This window comes from Cricetulus griseus, chromosome 2, assembly GCF_003668045.3.
Source record: "Cricetulus griseus strain 17A/GY chromosome 2, alternate assembly CriGri-PICRH-1.0, whole genome shotgun sequence".
Taxonomy (NCBI): domain Eukaryota; kingdom Metazoa; phylum Chordata; class Mammalia; order Rodentia; family Cricetidae; genus Cricetulus; species Cricetulus griseus.
The window spans coordinates 401,285,547-401,309,393 of NC_048595.1; the positions used below are offsets into that span (position 1 = coordinate 401,285,547).

The 23,847-nt window shown below is 40.3% G+C and overlaps 1 protein-coding gene across 2 annotated transcripts in view; it reads left to right on the plus strand.

Moving 5' to 3' along the window:
* The first annotated feature begins 20,364 nt into the window (after positions 1 to 20,364).
* The window catches only part of Gulp1 (GULP PTB domain containing engulfment adaptor 1), a 271,324-nt gene continuing 267,841 nt past the window's right edge, over positions 20,365 to 23,847 (plus strand). The window contains exon 1 of one of the 2 annotated variants that reach the window (XM_027396815.2): positions 20,365 to 20,496. The gene's annotated coding sequence lies outside the window, so the exon portion shown is untranslated. The remainder of the gene's footprint in view (positions 20,497 to 23,847) is intronic. The other variant, XM_027396814.2, reaches the window with a different exon arrangement.

Below are 23,847 nucleotides of genomic sequence, written 5' to 3' on the forward strand. Positions count from 1 at the left end.
ATTTTAGTAATGGAAATACTAACAAATACAGCATCTGGTTGGAAATGTAACTCAATAACAGAACACGTGTGTCCCTAGCAAAGCCACCTAAGCAAAACCATGGAAGACTTTCATCTATCAGCATCATGTTAATCTCTTCAAACATATCTAATTCCTCCCTGAAACATTTCTTTTAAATTTTACAAATTTACACAACACAATGTTTGTACCATTTCCACTCCCCAATTTCTTGCAAATCCCCCTGGGAGCCCCATTTATTCTCTTTTGAATTCATGACTTCTCTATTATTTACTTATGGTGTGTGTGTGTGTGTGTGTGTGTGTGTGTGTGTGTGTGTGTGTGTGTGTGTGTGTGTGCATACAACCTTCCAAATACTATTACTGTTGTCCTAGTTTGCAGATATTTAGAGTTAAACACTTATGGTATGTGTCTCCTTATTGAAAAACTTAACAAACAAAACCTAGATCTCCCTCTCTCAGCGGCCATTGACTGCCTTTAGCTCTTCATTCGGAGGTGGGGCCTTGTGAAATTTTCTTTCATCTCTGTTGGCTTTGTCAACTGGTATGGTCTTTGAGGTTTTGTGCACATAGCCATATTGCTTGGAGTTCGTGAAGCAACCTCCCTATCCTACCCAGAAGACAGTCTGCTGCCCATGAAGCAGTCATCCCAGTCTTCAGGTTCATAAATCTCCATGTCCCCTTCTTCCTAGCCTCAGGCATGGAGGCTGTGTTATAAATGCCCCATTCGGACCCAGGTGCGCATGGTCCCTTAGTCTGCATCTTGACCAGTTGTGGGATTCTGTACTGGTTTGCTTTTCTTATGTCTTTCATTGTCTGCTAATTCTTTATTAGGAATATACTTCTCAGGATTGGCTGATTTTAAATTTAATCTTAAGTAACATTTTTTGCAATATTCAATGTTTAAGATGTAAAAGGCCAGTAATGGTTTCTCTAGCCTGTAATCTCAGCACTCCAGTTGCTAAGGCAGGAGGCTTTCCAGGAGTTTGAGGTCAGATTGGGCTATCTACTGAGAACTTGTCTCATACAAGAAATAGACCAAAAAAGTAAAAAAGGCTTAGGATAAGTGTGTCAATTACAGTTATAAAATCCTTACATTTCATTAATCATATGATATGTTTATTGTTTCAAAATTCCTATGTTTGGTTCATAATCCATCACTCTAAAGTAACACATTTTCTAAATATATTATACATATCCTTACAACCCCATATAAAACACCTGCCCCTTCTGGCAACCGACCTCATCAAATTTTTGTTGTGTCCTGTGAGATTCTTGGCCATTTTCAGATGCTATCTGATTGACTGTTGTTGTGAACAAACACTCCCAAACCTGCATGTTACTATTTAGAAGGTCACAGGTACGTAACGGTTTAGAACATGGTGACTCAGGGAGGTCTCAGCTCTACCTCTCCACCCAGGGTCACCATGTGACCATGGTTTACAATTCTTACAGCACAAGTAGGGAGTTCCTAGAAGAGGGAAACTGGCACTTTTAAACCTGTACTCATTCTTTGGAGGCAAACAGTCACAAAGCCAGCAAGATTGAACACGGTTTTGTCTCAAAGACTTGTTAGCTTGTTATTTTTCAGAGTTTGGAAATCGTTTTTATATTTGCTGAAATGTCAATAAGCAACATGATGATGATTTTAATTTCATCCATCATTGAACTTTTTGAAAAGTGATGACCATTATTTCTGAATAACCTACAAGCATAATTCTCTAAGATTTCCTTAATGGGATTATGAATGAGATTCTTCCTGCTGCCCTGTTGTGGTAGCCACCTAAAGCTAGAAGTAAGGAGGGGGGTGGCACTGGTGCAGTCTCAATGCAGAGTAGAACTAGCTCCTGAAGGAAGCTTTTCCAGGAATACAGCTCCTTAGGAGGGTGGTGCTCATGGATAAAGTCAGTTTCTGCTGCACAGAAATTTGACTTCTCCTTTGGTTAGGTGCTCCCTCCAGCCACTATTATCCTTACCTCTCTGGGAGGCAGAGTCCTCCAGGGAGGCCTTTTGATGCTCATGCCTGGAGAAAATGATTTCAGATTATCACTGTTTCCTGCAGTGAGGTCTTTTGATGCTCATTCCCTGGGGGAAATGATTTTTGATTATCATTCTTTCCTAGTCCAGTTCCTGGCACTAGTTTTTCCAGTTTTGACCTTTCACATGCAAAATATATAGTTTTAGTAGTTATAAAAGTCGGTCTGGAGAGATGGCTAGGAAGTTAAGAGTGCAAACTGCCCTTCCAGAAGACCTGGACTGGATTCCCAACACTCCCATGGCAGCTGGCACCCTTTTCTGGCCTCTGTGGGTACCTAAAGGCATGTGGTGCCTAGACAAATGTGCAGGAAAACACATAAAATAAATATTAATAAATCTTTAAGAAATATACATAAGCTGGCATGATACTGTATGCGTTTAGGAATCCCAGTATTTTGAAGGCTGAAGCAGAGACTTGTCACAAATTTGAGGCCAGCCTGTACTAAAAAGAAACTTGAGGGCTATCCTGTACTCCATAATGAGACACTGTCTCAAAAAACCAAAAATCTAAATAAAATCAAAACCCAACAAAGAAAGGGAACTTCAAAGAAAAGCCTGTCACTTCCAAGTCAAAAGTATTTGTCTTTCAAGCTATTGTTAGCATCATTGGCTTCTGAAAAGCAGACCAGGCGCTCAAAAGCCAGAATGGACCTGTAACACACAGATGCTAAAGTGTGGAAACACTGTGTCTAACGCAATAAATAGAAGAAATCAGGCAAATAGAGTTATATTCAATACCATGAAACATCATCTTGAACTGATGCGTTGGGTTCAGAGAGCTCTGGAAGGCACAGTAAGGGTCTCGATCCCACTGTTTTGACTGCTCTGTGGTCTAGGCTTCAATTCGTGATTAGTCCTTTTGTGTCAGCCTCCCAAGTGTTTCTGAGATTGCTAGCTTGTGCCCACACCAGCTCAACATCACGTCATGGCTTTGCTTATTTATAACTTCAGACGATTGGTTTTATACTACCAAGAGACTTGATGTTTGGTTCTATGGTTGAAATAGGCATTTTTATATAAAAATTCACTATTAGGTGAAATAGGCATTTTTATATAAAAAAATGAAAGTAATGCCATCACATTCCTAAAAATAGTATAGATCTTAAAAACTATAAGATCTCTTTAATACAATTGCAAAATCTGAAAAATCTCAGTTAAAAAACAAGAAAATAAATACATTAATGTTCTCTGCTTCTAAGCAATGTGTTCATACAAAATTAACCCTTTTCTGTAAAAACTGAAAATAAATCAGAGAATAAAATGGAAAAAACGATGTGCTGTAACCAAAGACTGCATAAATTAAACTTATTTAGCTGATTCAGAATATTATACTGAATTTTGTAATTTTCTTTAAGATTTTTATTTCTTTTGTATATTTAACCATTGACTCATTTTAAAGATTTAACATAAAAATTTCTATACTAGTTGAAATGATAAATTGGAATGCTCTTGACTCTCTAGAATTATAGTAATATTCTACTCTTAAATATTATTGAAGGTGGATTAGACATTACCACCCCACCATAAATGTGAGTTTCAAACATAATCCTCATATAAATACACAGATTCTTGATGATCACTTGAAGTTTATTTATTTATTTATTTTTGAAATTACAATATAATAAGAACATGTCTCCCCTCCCTTTCCTCCCTCCAAACCCTTGTATTTCTTTTAAATTCATGGCCTCTTTTTTCCACTGGCTGTTATTTCCTGATTATATGTAAATGTATGTACATATATATTCCCAAATATTTTGTTGAGTGCATGTAATATTACTTGTATGTATGTTTTTCAGGCCTGGACAAACTATTGGTGCACTCTTCCTTAGGGAAGATCACATCTCCTGCTCCCAGCTTTCCCCAGTTTCCTATAGTTCTTTTCATAGAGTTGAGGCCTCATGGGATGTCCATTGGTGTCATCCTTGTGCAGTCATGTTGGGGCAGTCATGTTGTTGATACTTTTGTGTAGCTTCTGACATGCAGACTCTAAACCCCATCCCTAACCCCCTGGCTTTTAGAGTCTTTTAATGTCCTCTCTTGCAATGTTCCCTGAGCCTAAGGTACAGCACTTGTTTGTAGATGTGCCACTGGAATTGGACTCAGTGGCAGTGGGCTCCACAAATGTATTTCTAGTGGTTGTGATTTTCTGTAGTTATCTTTGTCTTCTTGTTTATGGGTGGAACATACACTCGTGAATATGAAGACATGTTTGTAGATTGTTGTTGTAAAGACATTTTCAATGTCCATCTCATAAAAATACCTCTTGTACTACTACCAACAGTCATCTAAATGGTTCTGATGTTTCAGCATTATGTAAATGATTCTTCTAAATATCTGTCATACTTTCAAAAGTATTTATTTGAAAATTAAATTGGATTTCATAATGCCCAGTTGGGAACAAAAAAAAATTCTTAAACCTGTAAACCATATCCATTTTGATTTTACTTCATTTCCCATTTTATAAGTTTGACATGAAAATACTTTCTCAAATATTACTTTATCATTCCATGTTCTTTATTTCCAAAAACTCTAATATTCATTTGAAAGTGATAAGACATGCTTGGCATGCTACAATCTGTGTTTCCTCAGGTGCACTACATTCCAAGCAAGGGAATTTGTGTTGCTCCAACTCCTCTAATCAGGCAGGCAATGTATTTACTAGCTAGAGGGCTTGCTTAGCTCTAACAAAGTCCTGGGTGTGGCTCCTTCCCAGCACAATGTAAAACTTGGCATGGCAGACATGTTTGTAATTCCAGCAATGGGGAGATTGCAGTAGAGGGAACAGAAATGCAATGTCATCCTCACCTTCATTGTGAGTTTGAAGCCAGCCTAGTGTTCATGAGATATTATAGCAAAATCAAAAAGAAGTAAAGCAAATAAGTTAACAAAAAAATCCCACAGAAACCCTAACTTTGCAATAAAGAACCTTTCTTTCCAATAAAGAACAATCTAAATACAGACAACTCTATAATATGAACATCTTAGAAAATCCTGACTAAAATGTGTTGAGTATGGTGCTGAAAATATGGCTCAGCAGTTAAAAGCACTATCTGCTCTTATAGAGGATCCAGGTTTGATTCCTAGATCCACATGGTAGCTAATAGTCATCTATAACTCAAATTTCAGAGGATCCAATGCTCTCTTCTGGGCAGCATAGGCACCAGGCAAGCACACAGTACAAATAAACTTACAGGAGCATACACACACACACACACACACACACACACACACACACACACACACACACACACACACACACACACACACACCACACACACAACCACAACAATTAAACTTTAAAAAATATGTTGAATATCTTTATAGTTTAGTCCTCTAGGTTTAATCTCTGCATTTTCAAAAATATTTTATTTTGTGTCTGTGTGTTTTGCCTGAATGTGTGTTTGGGCACTACATGCATACCTGGTGCCTGTGGGATGTAGAAGAGGGCACCGGATCCCCTGGAACTTTCTTACAGACAGTTGTGAGCTGCCATGTGGGTTCTGGGAATCAAACCCAGGTCCTCTAGAAGAGGAGCCAGTGTGATGAACAGCTGAGCCCTCTCTCCGGCCCTCTTTATTCTGCATCTTACATTGATCTGCTTTAAAGAAGGCAAATTCATTGGAAACACACCTCAACTGCTTCAAAGCCTCAGATTTCTTTCTGATGTAGATCAAGGGGAACTGCCATCCGGAGATGGGGATGTGAAAAACAGTGGTACCAACCTCATTTCCAGTCCTTGATCCTGACAATCCTGTGTCTTCCTATCCATTATGCTTACTGAACCTTGGAATATCTGTCAGGTGTTCCCCACAGTTAACCTTCCCTTTTCTGGAATGCATTTTCTGTCTTTCTAGGCATGATCATGTCTTTCCAAAGAATTTTTCTATGGAGAAACTGTGTTGCTTAATTTCCTTAACATCTGTCCATGTCTTTAAAAATAATCTCTGAATTAAATTATTTTTAAATTATCTCATTTGAATAAACAATTTAATACTTACCAAGATTCTGTGCAATTCATATTTTCTACAGTAGCTTTAAAAATATTTGTAAAAACTATTATAGTTTTATATTCAAGGAACCTAGTATTTTATACAAAAACTCAAAAGATCAAACTGTTGTTAGTTCGCCATAATTGCATGTAGTTTAAATCACATTGATTATGAGCTTCTCTGATAACTAGACAGTATCTGAAAAATATCTCTTCTCTGTCTAAACTCTCTTTGACATAATTTTATTGAAACCCCATGCACTTCAGTACTAACCAGAATGTTCTTCAGTTGATTGTTTGCCTTCTTTTGTATAGTTATAGTTATAGTTATATTGATTGTTCTGGTTCTTTCAGCAATTGGCTTTACTTCTACAACTTACAATGTTCCTAAGAACCGGATTAGATATTGAGAAAATAATTAAAATAAATGCTGTTTAGGTTTTTTATTTATTTATTAGTTCTAGTTAGGGAACAAGAATGTTTCACATGTAAGTCCCTTCTCCGTCTCCCTCCCCTCACCCCATTCCTCCTCACCCACCTCCAGCCTACCCTGCACCCCATCCACCCACCACTCCCCAGGCGTGGTAGGGCCCTCAACGGGGGCTCTGCAAAGTCCACCAAATCTTCCTGTGTTGGTCCTGGGCCATTCCCCATGTGTCCAGGGCCAAAGTATAACCTTTCATGTGGGATGGGTTCTCAAAGTCCCTTCTTGCACCAGGGAAAAATACTAATCCACAACTAGAGGCTACCTGGAGTGCAGAGGCCTCCTTATTGACATCCATGTTCAGGGGTCTGGATCAGTCTTGTACTGGTCTCCCCGACAGCATCTGGGGTCAATGTGCTCTCCCTTGTTCAGGCCAACTTTTCCTGTGGGCTTCTCCAACCTGGTATAGACCCCTTCATTCTTCATTGCTCCCTCTCATCAACTAAATTCCCGATTTCGGCTCAGTGTATATCTGTGGATGTCTGTCTCTGCTTCCATCAGCCACTGGATGAGGGCTCTAGGATGGCATAAAGAGAAGTCATCAACCTCATTTTAGGGGAAGGGCTTTTAGGTTATCCTCTCCACCATTGCCTGGATTGTCAGATAGTGTCATCCTTGTAGGTCTCTAGAGATCTCCCTGGTTCCAGATCTCTTCTCGGACCTATAGTGGCTCCCTCTGATATGGTATCACTCATCCTGCTCTCTCTCCTCTATTCTTCCCCCAATTCAATGTTTCTGCCCCTCCATTTCCTCTCCTCTACTCCTCTTCTCTTGCTCTTATTGTAGCAGCTCCCTCCCCCCTCCCCTCATGCTCCCAATTAGTTCAGGAGTTCATGCCACTTCCATTCCTGGGGACCATTTATCCCTTAGAGTCCTTCATGTTTCCTAGTTTCTTTGGTGAAGAGGATTATAGGCTGGTAATCCTTTGCTCTATGTCTAAAATTCATATACGAGTGAGTACATACCATGTTTGTCTTTTTGTGACTGGGTTACCTCACTCAGGATGGTTTCTTCTAGTTCCATCCATTTGCCTGCGAATTTCAAGATTCCATTGCTTTTTTCTGCTGAGTAGTACTCCATTGTGTAAATGTACCACATTTTCTCAATCCATTCTTCAATTGAGGGGCATCTAGGTTGCTTCCAGGTTCTGGCTATTACAAACAATGCTGCTATGAACATGGTTGAACATATGTCCTTGTTGTATGAACATGCACTATTTGGGTATATACCCAAGAGAGGAATGGCTGGATCTTGAGGTAGACTGATTCCCATTTTTCTGAGCAACCGCCATACTGATTTCCAGAGTGGTCTTACAAGTTCACACTCCCACCAGCAATGGAGGAGTGTTCCTTTTTCTCCACATCCTCTCCAGCATAGATTGTCATTGGTGTTTTTGATTTTAGCCATTCTGACATGAGTGAAGTGGTATCTCAGAGTTGTTTTGAGTTGCATTTCTCTGATGGCCAATGATTTTGAGCACTTTCTTAAGTGTCTTTCAGCCATTTCAGATTCCTTTGTTGAGAATTCTCTATTTAGTTCTGCATCCTACTTTTCAATTTCATTGTTTGGTGTTTTGGTGGCTAGCTTCTTGAGCTCCTTATATATTTTGGAAATCAGTCCTCTGTCAGATGTGGGATTGGTGAAGATCTTTTCCCATTCTGTGGGTGGTTGTTTTGTCCTACTGACTGTTTCCTTTGCCTTGCAGAAGCTTCTCAGTTTCAGGAGGTCCCATTTATTAATTGCAGACCTCAATGTCTGTGCTACTGGCGTAATGTTCAGGAAGCGGTCTCCTGTGCCAATTTGTTCAAGGGTAATTCCCACTTTCTCTTCTAGAAGATTCAGTGTGGCTGGATTTATACTGAGATCTTTGATCCATTTGCACTTAAGTTTTGTGCATGGTGACAGGTATGGTTCTATCTACAATTTTCTGCATGTCTGAATCCAATTGTACCAGCACCATTTGTTGAAGATGCTATCTTTTTTCCATTGTATAGATTTAGCACCTTTGTCAAAAATAAGGTATTTGTAGGTGTGTGGGTCAATATCAGGGTTTTCAATTAGATTCCATTGGTCTATCTGTCTATTTTTGTGCCAATACCTGAAACAGCCAAATCTGTTTTCAGAACTATGGCTCTATAGTAGAGCTTGAAGTCAGGGATGGTGATGCCTCCACAAGATCTTTTATTGTAAAGAGTTGTTTTGGCTATCCTGCGTTTTTTATTTTTCCATATAAAGTTGAGTATTGTTCTTTCAATGTCTGTGAAAAACTGTGTTGGGATTTTGATAGGGATTGCATTGAATCTGTAGATTGCTTTTGGCAGGATTGCCATTTTTACTATGTTAATTCTACCTATCCAAGAACATGGGAGATCTTTCCATTTTCTGGTATGTTCTTTGGTTTCTTTCTTAAAGTCTCAAAGTTCTTATTGTACAGGTCTTTCACTTTTTTTGTTAGTGTTACCCCAAGATATTATATGTTGCTTGTGGATATGGTGAAAGGTGATGTTTCCCTGATTTCTTTCTCATTGGATTTATCATCTGTATATAGTAGGGCTACTGATTTTTTGGAGTTAATTTTGTATCCTGTTACCTTGCTGAAGGTGTTTATTAGCTGTAGGAGTTCCCTGGTAGAGTTTTTTTGGGTCACTAATGTAGACTATCATGTCGTCTGCAAATAGTGAAGGTTTGACTTCATCCTTTCCAATTTGTATCCCTTTGATCCCCTTTTCTTGTCTTATTGCTCTAGCTAGAACTTCAAGTACAATATTGAAGAGATATGGAGAGAGTGGACAGCCTTGTCTTGTTCCTGATTTTAGAGGAAATGCTTTGAGTTTCTCTCCATTTAGTTTGATGTTGGCTATTAGTTTGGTGTATGTTATTCTTTTGTTTAAAATGAAGAAAAGAGAAATGTTGAGACATGAGACATAAGACTATAAGTTTATTATAAGTCCCGGCAGAATGGAGAGACTAAGAAGAGGAACAGGGGTAAATGGCTGACTGCCATGGCCGGTCGCCATAGACAGGCAGAGAGAGAGCATAGGTGGGAGACAGAGTAGAGAGAAAGTAGAGACAAAGCAGAGCGGGGAAACAGAGAGAGGGAACAGAGAGAGGGAACAGAGAGCATAAATAGGCAGGGACTTGTCTTTTAAAGGGGTCCTCTGCACCTGTGTGCAGACTTAGTTCCCACGGAACCTTGGGCTGACCAGGGTATTGCCTGCTCCACCAGGTAACAGGGGCAGGCCAGCATAATGCCCTAACCTTTCAGTGTATATTGCATTTATCATGTTTAGATATGTTCCTGTTATTCCTGTTCTCTCCAAGACCTTTATCATGAAGTGATGTTGGATTTTGTCAAAGGCTTTTTCAGCATCTAGTGAGATGATCATGTGGTTTTTCTTTTTCAGTTTGTTTATATGGTGGATTACACTGATTGATTTTTGTATGTTGAACTATCCTTTCATCCCTGGGATGAAGCCTACTTGATCATGGTGCATGATTTTTCTGATATGTTCTTGGATTCGGTTCGCCAATATTTTATTGAGTATTTTATCATCGATATTCATGAGGGATATCAGTCTGTAGTTCTCTTTCTTAGTCATATATTTGTGTGGCTTGGGTATCAAAGTGATTGTAGCCTCATAGAAAGAGTTCGGCAATATCCTATCTGCTTCTATTGTGCGGAACAGTTTGAGGAGTACTAGTATTAGCTCTTGTTTGAATTTCTGGTAGAATTCTGCAGTGAAGCCATCTGGCCCTGGGCTTTTTTTTGGTTGGGAGGCTTTTGATGACTGCTTCTATTTCATTAGGGGTTATAGGTCAATTTAAACTGTTTATCTGATCTTTATTTAACTTTGGTAAGTGATATTTATCCAAAAAGCTGTCCATTTCCTTTAGATTTTGCAATTTTGTGGAGTACAGGTTTTCAAAGTATGACCTGAAGATTCTCCGGATTTCCTCAGTGTCCGTTGTTATATCCCCCTTTTCATTTCTGATTTTGTTAATTAGCATGCTCTTTCTCTGCCTTTTGGTTAGTTTGGCTAGAGGTTTGTCTATCTTATTGATCTTCTCAAAGAACCAACTCTTAGTTTCATTGATTCTTTGTATTGTTTTCCTAGTTTCTACTTTGTTGATTTCGGCTCTCAGGTTGATTATTTCCTGGTGTCTACTCCTCCGTGGTGAGTTTGCTTCTTTTTGCTCTAAAGCTTTCAGTTGTTCTGTCAATTCTCTAATGTGACTTTCCTCCAGTTTCTTCATGTGAGCACTTAGTGCTATGAACTTCCCTCTTAGCACTGCTTTCAGAGTGTCCCATAAGTTTGGGTATGTTGTGTCTACATTCTCATTAAATTCTAGGAAGTCTTTAATTTCTTTTTTTATTTCTTCCTCAACCCAGGAATGGTGCAATTGGGGGTTATTCATTTTCCACACGAATGTAGGTTTTCTGCAATTCGTATTGCTGTTGAATTCTAGCTTTAATGCATGGTGGTCTGATAAGATACAGGGGGTTGTTTCAATTCTTTTATAACTATGGAGCTTTGCTTTGATGCCAACTATGTGGTCAATTTTTGAGAAGGTTCCATGTGATGCTGAGAAGAAGGTATTTTTTTTGTGTGTGTGTTTGGATGGAATGTTCTATTGATATCTGTTAAACCCAGTTGGGTCATAACTTCTGTTAGATTCTTTGTTTCTTTGTTAAGTTTCTGTCTGGTGGTCCTGTCTAGTGGTGTAAGGAGGGTGTTGAGGTCTCCTACTATAAGTGTGTGTGGTTTTATGTGTGGTTTGAGCTTTAGTAATGTTTCTTTTACAAATGTGGGTGCTTTCGTATTGGGGCATAGATGTTCAGGATTGATACTTCATCTTGATGGACTTTTCCTGTGATGAGTATGAAATGCCCTTCTTCATCTCTTTTGATTGCTTTTAGTTTAAAGTCTAATTTGTTAGATATTAGGATTGCTACACCAGCTTGTTTTTTGAGTCCATTTGATTGGAAAATTTTTTCCCATCCTTTTACTCTGAGGTATCGCCTGTCTTTGAAATTGAGGTGTGTTTCTTGTAAACAGCAGAAGGATGGGCTGTTTAGTTTTAATCTTAAGTATGTAGATGAAACAGGTTCCTGGAGGCACCTACATTATTTCAACTTTGCACAAATGGACAAAGACTATGAAAACATACATTGCAAGTTTGGGAGCAGAGTTAGAAAAATGTTGGTTACAAAAGTTTAGATTTCTCCATAGTCATACTATGGCATTGGTCCTTCCCAATGACATGAAATTTCAGGTAGTAAAAATGCTAATAAACTATGATCAGGGCTCCAATTTATAGACATAATTCAAAACTGTGAGAACACAAAATCAGACATTTTCCTTGTAGAGGGATGGCTATCTCCCTTCAGATCTGCCTTTTCTGCTCCCTCTTACATTGATTCAGATACCTTAGTATATAGAGTTGGATAATAAGAGAACACAGTTCCCCTAATTGTCATCTTCACACTCAATGTCACGTAGCTTCAACATCCTCCCTCAGATGTCACAGAATGATTTTTCTGACACCAGGATAAATTTCTTATGTTAAGATTCTCAGTGGCATACATTTCCTACAAGAAGAAGTTCAAATTCTCACTCTGCTTATCACCATACAAGGCTGTTTAGCTTTCTGGTTTTTATTTTGTGTTTTCAGGCTTTTCAGTCTTCATGCTATTTATTCAAGACATCAGTGTCCCTTTCAATATTGCTGGCCTGCCACATCCTCAATATCCTTTCAAAATTCAGCTCACACTTTGAAAATATGAATAATTTCTAACGTTGTTGGCATGTCCTCCTCTGGATCATGAAAGAAAGCATCCCTGTTTTAGTACTTAACTTGTGATATTTATTACTTCATTTGGCATGTGAGTGTCCTGTATGGGACTATGAGCTCCTTAAGGGTAGTGACCAGGCTTATTCATCATCATTTCTCCCTCCCTAGCCCAGGGCCTAGCACTTGAAGTTCTCACTTCCCTGACTGGAAACTGACTTGTGATGGAACTTCCCTGAAAATCTGATCCTCCATTCCTAACTCTTAACAGGAAACAAGTCTGGTTCCTTAAACAGAAAGTGTTTTTATATCTAAACTAAACTAAATGTCAATGTTCAAAACTATAGATTTGAGGGAAGGAACATTTCTTCCTTACAAAGAATTCCAATTCAAAAATGTAGTAAAATCTGTGAAAGAAAATAGAAAAGATGCTAGAGTAATTAATTAGTATAATATATATAATATATATAATAATAATTGCTACAGGAGTGACCCGCCAACACATGCTAAAATTATTGAGGGAAAAGTTTAAAGAGTGACAGGCTACTTATATATTTTCTAAAGGGAAAAGTATTAACTTCACAGTGGAGAAAACTGGCTACCACCACTTTTAATCTTGGCATCACCAATGTGAACTCTTCATGCATCCCCATTATTTATGAAACAAGAACACTCAAGTTCTGTGGTATTTCCTCCCCTAGCACATAAACCAGTTTAACCATGAGAAAACTGAAGACAAACTCAACTTGACTGACAGCCTATAAAATATTCAATCATTGCCCTTCAAAAGTGTCAATACAATGAATGATAAAGGAAGAACAGGAACTGTCATAGATTAGAAGAGACTAAGACAAATGCTATGTGGAACTTGAGAATTAAAAAAAGACATTGGTAGAAAATTGATAAAGTTTCTGAATCAGTGTTGGAGACAAGTTAAACTAAAAACAAATATTTAGGTAAAAACTTTCTCTCATGATAAAAATATCTATTAGTTTTTTAAAGAAAAAATATCAATAGTAATTTACTTTTTAATTTATTTTTTAAATGTACATGCTGGTGGTTAGTAAGCCACCCATGTGTGGTCTGAGGAGGCCAGAAGAAGATGTTGGAGCTAGAGTTTCAGATGACTGTGAACTTCCTGATGTAGTTTGCTGTAAACCAAACTCAGATCCTCTGGAAGAGCAGTCAGTGTTCTTAACCACGTGGCATCTTTCCAGACCCACAATGGTTGTTTTCATTTTAACACAGATTCTGTTTCCTTTTACTTTTCTTCACATTGATCCAGAAAAATTGCATTGTTGCACCCAAAAAGTTGTTTTGTTTTATATGTATTTGCCAGACTCTTTTGGATCCTTTACTTGTATTAATTCAATTTTGGCAACTCTGTTTTAGAGATGAGAAAACAATTAAAGATTAAAAGGGGAAATTGGTAATAGGAGATCCCATGTCCCCCATGCTCCCTCCCCTCTGGAAAAGGCACAAATACAGTTCAAGGGGCTTCAGTCCAGAGCCTGTGCCTCACAACTGTGTTTTACTTCTTTCTTTAAAAAATACCAACCTAAACTTCACCTTTATAATAATTGAAACTTAATTCAATAAAAGAAATTTAAACTGTGAGAGATTTGAGACTTTAATAATAAAATGAATACATATGTTTATTTACATTTTATTAATTCTTACCCAAACTCATAACACTCAACAAAACTCTAGTAAAAAAGCATTTTATTGATTAGTATGAAAATATATTCTGATCTTTACTTGTGTAGTATGTGTGTTTGTAGACTTCAGAGTTCATGTAAAAATCTTTAGCAACTTATTCTTACATGTCAAAGTGATCACCCTTACAGTCAGTTGTGTGGTTGTGAAACTGCTTCAGGCAACTTTCATTTTTGAAACTGAACAATGGTCTTTGCATTCACACCCTTTGTAAAGCAGCCAGTTTCCATCAGGCCGATAGCACTTATCTCTGTGCATTCTCAGATTGTTGGCCATAGACACTGTTGACTCAGAACCAACAGGACTTCTCTGTTCTCGAAATCCTTGCACAGACTGATGTTTACAGAAAAGACCGAGAATCATTTTACAGCAGAAAAGGAACGATAACCAGTGAGTAGAGGTTTTTAAGTTGAGGTAGCAGCCAATGTCACCTTTGAACATTTTTAAAGTGTGATGAAATTTTCCCAGATCACGCAATGTCAATCTGAAGCATGTAGGTGTCTTGCTTTGCCCTGCTTTTCTGTCTGGTTCTTTCACCAGGCATAGATAAATTGTGATGTAGAGTTCAGAAAAAAAATGATGAAATTAGTATTCTAATGAAAGACTGCAAACTCTAATTTTCAAATAAACTTTTATTTGCCAAAAAATCACTTTAGGCCATTTATGTTCTACTCTTTTGAGGAAATATTAACCAAAATCTTTCTGCAAATCAGTTTCTGTTTGGGTATGTTTTGGCATTTGAAGTATGGCAGCAAAATGTTTTCTAAAACCAGCAGTTTCTCACAAAGCACAACACTGCTTGGAGCAAATTATGTAACCTGGGATCACTGGGGCAAGAAAGCAGTCTGAGGACACCAATCCTAGTCATAAAGCTACACCTTCCTTCCCGGATAAGAGGTCTTCATGGTTGCATTTCTCAAAAGACTCTCTCATTCCAGTCTAGAATGCTCCTGAACTAAATTGGCACAGAAATGTGACCACGCATCCGGACCTTTGCTCCCTCTTTCCCCAATTTTCCAAGTGCTATGTGTTCTTGCAGTTCTTAGCAAAAACTGTGGTGTTATCAAGTGGTGATTTCACAGGTGGGAGGCAGCAGCAGAGGATGAATGGTCATATTGAGAAGTCAGGTCTTTTCAGGATAGAAAAAGCATTCTTTTCCAGGATCAAAAGAAAAAAAAATAATGCTATGTGTTCAAGTGATATAAAAGATAAATACAATTCTAACAGAAGAGTCAGGGGTGGGGTCAAAGGTAGGAAAGAGAAAGCTGTGTTAAGAAAGCAGATTGATTCCAAAGATCAACTGAAAATATAAGCTGGAACGAAAATGAACTAAGAAACAGTGGGGAAGAATTTGGTACAATACGTATTTTAAATGATTAAAGCCTGTGGTAATTAATGTTTGATTGTCTGAATACTGTAATAGTTAAATGCAAAAGCACTATGATATCTTATCTCATGCTTTCATGCAAGCTGGCTGTTCCTAAGCAAGCCCTGTAAATGCTTGACTCGGAGCTGAGGGTGAATTTGTAGCTAGAAAAGAAGTGCCCTTCTCCAGGATCACAGGCTGTACTGGCTTGACTAGAGATAACTGGCCTGTTTTCTATCTGGAAAGGGAACATTTTACAAGGGTGCATCTTCCATATTAATTGACCTGGATTAAGCTGAATTCTAAAATCACTGGGTAATGAATGGATCATTCATTAGTTAAATGGCATTGGATACCTAGTTATTATTTTGTGGAAGCAGATGGCAAAAATTTTATACAATAAAAGAAAGTGGAAGGTGTGAGTGTGTGTGTGTGTGTGTGTGTATGTGTGTGTGTGTGTGTGTGTGTGTGTGTGTGTGTGTGTGTGTTTGTGTGTGTGTTAATTTTGGTGAAACGCTTTATAAACATAAAAACGAGAGAGAAGAAATCATAGAACACTGCATTTCTGGGCTGATATTTACTGGAGTATCTCAGTGACCTCAGGAAAGTCTTGGGATGTGGAACAAATGTTAGCAAAGGGAATTCTTGAGGGTGAAAACATAGATGTTATTTATCCTGTTTTGTACTTGCCCCTATTTATTATTTTCATAAAGTACATTTTACCTCCTTCATCAGGCAGACCAAATAAATTGGTTCTTTTAGAATGTGTGATAAAGTAACAGACAATGGGAAATAAATAACGTATTAAATCTAGAACCTAATTTTCCCTAGGAATCAAAAGGATATTTGGCCATTGCTTTACTTGACACATGTTTCCATTTTTAATTGAGACCGAGTCTAATATTTTGTCTTAGTTCAGGTTTCTATTGCTGTGAAGAGACACTATGACCATGGCAACTCTTATAAAGGAAAACATTTCATTGAATTGGTGGCTTACAGTTTCAGAGGTTTAGTTCATTATCATCATGGTGGGGAGCATGGTGGCATACAGGTAGACATGGTACTAGAGACGGAGATGCTACATGTTTATATTCGGGTAACAGGAAGTCGACTGAGTGTCACCCTGAGCAAAGCTTGAGCAAAGGAGTCCTCAAAGCCTGATTGCACAGTGACACACTCCCTCCAACAAGGCTACACCTACTCTAACAAAGCCATACCTCCTAGTATTACCACTTCCTTTGGGGACCATTTTCTTTCAAACCACCACAAGATTTTAATTCCATCTTGGTGTTTATTTCCTTTCAGAAGGAGTTATCTATTACTTTAAATGATACATTTGGGGAACATAGAGCTATCAGCAGATTTTTGGGTTTATGGTAAAATAGTATTTGTTTATCAAAAATAACAGGTAATTTTCAATTTAATGTTCTCTTTTTCTTTTTCTCTTTCTTTAGCTCCCTCTTTCCCTCCTCCCACCCTCCCTCTCTTCCTGCTTCTCTCCCTTCCTACTTTTCTTTCTTAGACAAATTTCCTAGAGTACCTCAGGCTGGCTCCAAACTTAATTGCATTAGTTATTTCTCATTGCTGTTACAAAATACCTAACAAAAGCAACTTAAAGAAGAGTTCCTTTTTCTTCGGGTTTGAGGCTATGGCTCATCATGGTAGTGAAGATAGGGAGGCTGTGGCAGCTGTAGCTTTGGCAGCACTGCAAGTGGGCTGGTCACATTGCATCTTATCCTGGAAGCAGAGGGTTAACTAGCTTGCGCTCAAACTCATTTTCTCAGTGTTCCCTTTGAAGTGAATTGGTGGCCCTGATCATGGGATCAGGGTGGATCTTTGCTCCTCAGACAGTCTTCTCTAGAAAGGCCCTTACAGACACACCCAGAAGTTTGTTGTCTAGGTGGTTGTAAATCCTGTCAAAGTGTGATTACCAGGAATGTCTTGCTTCAGCCCCTAGAGTGCTGAAAATACAAGGGTGTGACATCATCTCCTGCGTCAGTAAGAATTGGTCAACTCTCTTCTTATTCAAGTAAGAGAAACTGAAAACTGGCCTGAGCAGGAGCATTCATTTTAAAATTAGTAGAAGGCAGCTAATATTTTTATGAGTGGCTGTGTGCAGCATGATGAATAGAAAGAATTTTTAACTGAAATTTTGAAGTAACTCAATGGGCAGAGTTAGATACTGTTTAGTGATTATACCCTGCCAAGCTTCCACAACCTTTTTCCTTGTCATTTTTCTTCTTATAAATCTGATTTAAAATTTTGTTCTGCATCATTTTAGTGCTGTTAAAAACTTGGCTCTAACATCCTTGAGATTTTTATGCCTACAAGTCATTTCATAAAGAAGTTCATATTGTAATTTCAAGTATTAAAATGACTAAGCAATAAGTAACTTAGAGAAAATAGAAAAGCAAGCAACCCTGAGCACTGTGTACAATGGTTAGAAAGAGACAGTTGTGGTGATTCTTGCATTTTTCATCCATCTGTGGTGAGTATACACTTTAGTCACAATTTGTTTTTTGTTTAGTACTCTACAGCCATAGGTAGGAAACACAGATAGAGAGAGAACTACCTCAGGTCTCTGAGAAATAGTTTTCAGTCAGGGAGTGAGGAGGAGGCTAGAAAGAGGTCTCTTACTGTGACAGGGAATATGGGGTGTATCTTCAGGAACCAGGAGTTGGTTCTCTGAAGGCAGGGGAGTCTCAACATGAAGTAGAGTGAGGGAGAGACTAAAAGAGGCAAATGAATGGGGTAAAGGACATGCATTGACACTTTCCACTAGTTCATAGAACGGGGTTTATGATGCTCGACCTCAGTAGCTAGAGTCTTTCTTTGGCCCTATACTTAAGAAGAACTGTTTATTGAAAGTGATCTAATATTTCTCAAGCTATGTATTCTTGGGAGTCTCTGCTAGAATCTTTTACTATCATTGCATCATTGTATTGAAATACTCCACATATTTGCAAGTATATATTAGATTAAGTTGATAGCTTCCCTATTCTTAAGCGATAGTTTCTCTCTCTCTCTCTCTCTCTCTCTCTCTCTCTCTCTCTCTCTCTCTCTTTTGGTTTTTCGAGACAGGGTTTCTCTGTGTAGCTTTGGAGCCTATCCTGTCACTCACTCGCTCTGGAGACCAGGCTGGCCTCAAACTCACAGAGATCCACCTGCCTCTGCCTCCCGAGTGCTGGGATTAAAGGCAAGCACCATCAATGCCCAGAGATAGTTTCTAATCATACTGATAAAATCATTCAAATGACATTGCAAATTATTCAGTAATTCTTCATGAATTACTTAAGGTTATTTACAGAAAAAAAAAGTGTTGTCTTCAGATAAATATTTTCACTGTAATTTACCTTTCTTTCTTTCTTTCTTTCTTTCTTTCTTTCTTTCTTTCTTTCTTTCTTTCTTTCTTTCTAGTCGGGGTTCCATGTATCCCACCCTTCCCTTTAGCTATGTATCTGAAGATGATCATGAACTTCTGATTTTCCTTACTCTATCTCCTGAGGCATGAGTGAGTCACCATGCCTGTTTTTATGTGATGCATGCAAAACAAGCAGTCTGTCAAATGAGTTACATAGCTGGCCTCCTGTTACAATAATTTTAATATATGCTTACTTGTTTTGATAAAAGAGGAAACAAAAAACTAAGAGCCAAATTCAGGAGTTCTAAACAAGGCATCAGGATAAACAGCTACTGTCCCTGGACTTCCCTTACCTGTGTTCAAAACAAGGGAGTTTGACTAGAGTACAGTGACCTTTAAACTGTTTCCATTTGACATATTGGGAGGCTGCTTGGTTCCTAACAGAACAAGCGTCAGAGGGAATATCCACTCAGCTACAAGGTCTTTGGAAAGGAATGTCCACTACGTTTCTCTTCAAATTAAAGCAAAAATATGATGGGATGTTTAAGAACCCAATTTTTGCTGTCTTCCTTCTTCTAAGTCCGTTTTTAATTCCTGTACACATGACTGGAAGTCCTTTCCTTGTTATAATTGAGAAAAAAGTGTCCTGGGCAACAAAAAGAGTAAGCATAGGGACTGGAGTGCATTCAGGTCTGTCTGCCTACCTCTTAGCCCTGGCTTGGATGAAACATATTCTAAACCACGCCGATATATATGCATGCTAACCTTGTAAAATGCCTTACTAAGTCAGCTAAATTCTAAGGGTTATCTCTAGAAACTTTTGTAGCAGTCTTCTCGTTGTCCAAGACTTACTCCTATGAAAACACGTTTCTATTCTTTTTCCACTCAGGCTCATTGCTGTGTTATCCTTCCAATTCCACACAGAAGTTCTGAATTCTGAGCTAAGCATAGGGAGGCTGCAAATAAACAGAATGTGGCAGTTAAGGCAGTTTGTTCCTTCTTTGTTGTGGGTAGGGTGAGAGGGATAATCTGCAAAGATTCAGGCTGTGTTTAAAGAGAAAAAAATATATTTAAAAACGTCTGGTCAGCGCAGCAGCGACAGTGTTTCATAATTGAGGCTAGGACAGGGCACGACTCACTCATATTTATGCCCCTCTTGTAGCACTTTCCCCCTTGTTAGACCGCAGAGGTGTTTTAAATTCTTGAGAAACAGCATCTTTGGAAGGAGGTGCAAAAGGAAACTCGGCGCTGTGGGAGTGGGGCGGGGCCCGCGTTTTCGCTCCCTCCGGAATAAGAACCGGGTAAGGGACAGTCCCTCCTGGGGACCCGTTTCTTTCTCTCCGCACCTCCTAGCCCCTCCAGGTGGGCCTTTAAAAGCAGGACAGTTCCGTGCTACTGCAGAAAGCCCCAACAGCGTCTCCAGGAGACTGGTCGAAGTGCGCATAAGGAGTTTTCTTCTGGCCGAGAGGGGGAGCCCCGCCATCCCAGCCCCAGAGACTGGAAGTCCCGACCCAGCCCGGGCCGCCACCAGCGCCAGTTCAGGCTTCAGCAGATTAGGAGAAGGAGGAGGAGGAGGAGGAGGAGGGAGGGGACGGGAGTCCTAGAGTCCCGGGCCCAGCGTAGTGAAGACGTCCACAAAGTTTCCTTGTCCGCCACGGACGCGCAGGAGCGGGCCAAGGTCCCCGGAGATCCCGTGTCTGCCCCAGCCGAGCGGCCGCATCCCTCTGCGGAGCCACGGTAGGAAGCCGACGCGTCCGTCCGGGTCGGGCCAGCTCCGGCCAGGTGGCGTGGGACCGGACCGGGAGCAGACCCCGGGAAGCGGGCGCGGTCAGCCGGGCGGGTGAGGAGGGCGCGGGGCTGCGGCTGCCCGCAGGTTACACAGATCGGGACCCCGAAGGCTCGGGGAGTCGGCGGGAGGGGAAGGAGGCTGGGACCTGTTGCTGCTGGCCGGGGCAGTGCGGGAGGGAGGTGGGGGCGCCGAGGGTCCCCCGCGCAGCGCCTTCCCGCCGCAGCCCCCTCTGGCCCGTGGGGGAACTTCGCCTGGGTGCGGCGCGGGCGTTCAGGGGCCGGGAAGCAGCGGTGCGGACGCTGGACCATCCCGCTGCGGGTGCGTTGAGCAGGCACTGCCCAGCAAGCCGAAGCATCGACGGGTCAGCGAGGCGACCCGAGAGTCAACTTCGTTCAGCCTGGTCTCGCTTTTGTTGGGTCGCTGGGAAAATGTGGGCAGGGGGCGGGGAGACAAGGAGCTCGTGACCGGGCCGCTTATACTTTAAAGCTCCACGCGGGCAAGGCCCCCAGTCTGGGGCGGTGTCCACGCGCGTGCCCTTTGCCTGGGCGGGTCAGATCGCGGCTTCTTTGGCCTTAGGTTTGTGGGACCCGGCTTGCCAAGCTTGCTTGCTCCAGTCCACCTCTCGGTGGTGGCCTTGCTCTCGACCTCGCTCAGAAGACAGCCCAGCTGCTTCTCTGTCGTGGGGCTGCTGGGCTGACTTCCCTGTGTGTGGAGGGAACTCTGGGCAGTCTAGTTTTCTTGGAATGTGTTTACAATGTTGAATGAGACTTGAACAGGAAGCTGGACGCTGCAGCTAGAAATAGCGTGCCAAGGTAGAGTGAGGAAGATATAGCTGTGTTGGGGAAACTCCCAAGTGTTGGCTGACAAGGTACCCCCTCCCCCTTTAGTTTTTCTCAACCGAGTTTTTTTTTCCTTTGCAATTAGGCATTAACCTACATTATTTCAATCTGTAAGTTTGACAACATACTATCATTTAGGAAGATGTAATAAATTTATTTTGTGCCTTCTTTTAAAGATGCTGCACCAACATTTAAGAATGAAAACTTTCTTAGGCTATTCGAGTTGTAGCTACCTTATTAATTATAGGTTTGCAGAGGCCAGGATACTGATGGTTTCATGTAGTCCATATGGGTGGGTGATCAGGTCGTAAAAGAGCAGATTGGAAGACAGAGTGAATGATGAGAGGTGGGAAGCCTTGAAAGGAATTGGAACATTTTCAGATTTGCAAATGGCCTGCTTGCTCTGCCAGCCTTTCCCTCGTCCCCCTCATAAACAAATAGCCTTGCTAGAAAACCCACCGACTGGGAGAGTTCAGACGCTGGTGACGGGAAGCTTTTCTGGAAACAACGGTCAGGCTAAGGTACTGCTCCACTGCATAATTAAACGCTCTCCTTGAGCTGTCCAGGACCATTTTCCAAGTTTTTACGACTGACAAGGAAAGAAGAGAGGAATCTGGCCGGCAGCCAAACTAGACTGAGCTCGGTAGCCAGGCCTGAAAGAGACTGGGGAAGTTGCAGAGAATAATTGGAAGGGCTTGGTGGTGGTACTATGGCTTAAACAAGGGGTTTCTTTTGAAATGAAAAATTTAAATGACTAAGAGTCTTCTTGAAATTAAACACAAAAACCAACTAAGCCTAGAATGTAGTTGAGTGTCACAAGGAGAGTGCGAGAAGGCCTGTGGGAGGGCGGTGTGACCATTATCATCCTTTCTCTGGAACAGCAACGGTGCCCTCCACACTGCTGAGGCTTTGCAGGTGCTAGCACTGTTAGCAGGTCCCCTCAAGATGCATGTTCTTAACAACGATTTCAATCCCTTGACCTTGACCTTTCTTCTTTGTTTTCCTGGCAAGTAAGAACTGAAGACCGATTCCGAGCAGATGGTTTTCCACCTAAATTGAATAATTCAATTATGCTCAAATAGCCTGGATTTGGGGTCATGGAATTAGAGTGGAAAGTTCATCTAGTATTTCTTTCTTGCGTTTCAGAAGTGACCCCATAAACAGATCTCCTTCTTTCACCTGAAGAAGTACAAGTAAGGGCGATCTCAGTGTTGCAACCACACACTGCTTCCGGATTGCAGGCTAGCCAGGCACTAGGAGTTTTATCTACTGGTCATACTGCTCTTCTGTTCCACCTGCCCCTTATTTTGTTACTCAGTGAGGTGGGTCTACTATTGTGGTCATGGGAGACGAATGACACAAAACAGAAATGTGGTTTGTATTTCTTCTGGAAGTGGGTGTTTGAGGTTGTAAATGTCACTCTTCTATCCGAGATTGACTTTATGAATCACCCTGTGCAGAGTGTCTTTTCTGACTGTGACTTCAGTTTTTCCACTTGCAAAGTAAAGAAACTTTCCTTTACACAAGTCCAAGCTCATTAAAGAGACGAAATGATGTTAAGCGCTTTCAGAATTAAAGGTCATGAGCTTTCTCACTCAGTCAACAGGGTTTATGGGAATAAAATTGGGATTGTTTATATTTGTTGTACACACATAATGCATTTGTGCATTTTAAAATTGATTTCTTTTTACATTTTATTCATAGCTGTAGTTTGACCATAAGTTTTTCATTTTTAAAACCTTAAATGTTTTTTGAAATTTCATACTGTAGTTGCTGTATTTACATCGTTTTTACTCCTCCGTCTTCTTTAACATCTCCTGTACCTCTTCCCACATTGCCTCAAATTCATCTCATTAAATTATTATTGTTGCATATGTGCATATATAAATTCACACACACACACACACACACACTCCTCCACACACACAAAAAATGCCTACTGATTCCATTCTGTGTTACTGGTATGTAGATGTGTTTAGGAAGACCCCTTGGCACAGGGTAACCTATCAGAGATCTAGTCCTTCATCTCTCAGCAGCCACTGATTGACCATAGCTCTTCATTTAGGGGTGGAACTTTGTGAAATGTACACGTCCATGTCGGCATGTCAGCTTGTGTTGTCATTGTTAGATCTTGTTAGGTGACTGTGTTGTGAGATTTCATGAGTACAGCTTTTCTGTGCCGTCTAGAGTTCCCTGTCTAGCAGTAGGTGTTCTGGTCCTCTGGTTCTTACAGTCTTTCTGCCATTTTTAACAGTTTTCCCTGAGCCCTAGGTGGATGAGTTATATTGTAGATGTGTCATTTGGGACTGGAGCCCTCGTGTCGTTTATTCTCAGCATTTTGGCCAACTGTGGATCTCTGTAATAATCTGCTGAAAAAAAAAAAAAAAGAGAGCCTTCTTGAATGAGGCATGAGAGCTACACTTATCAGGCTTGCTGGTGTGAGAACTGTATATCAGGAGC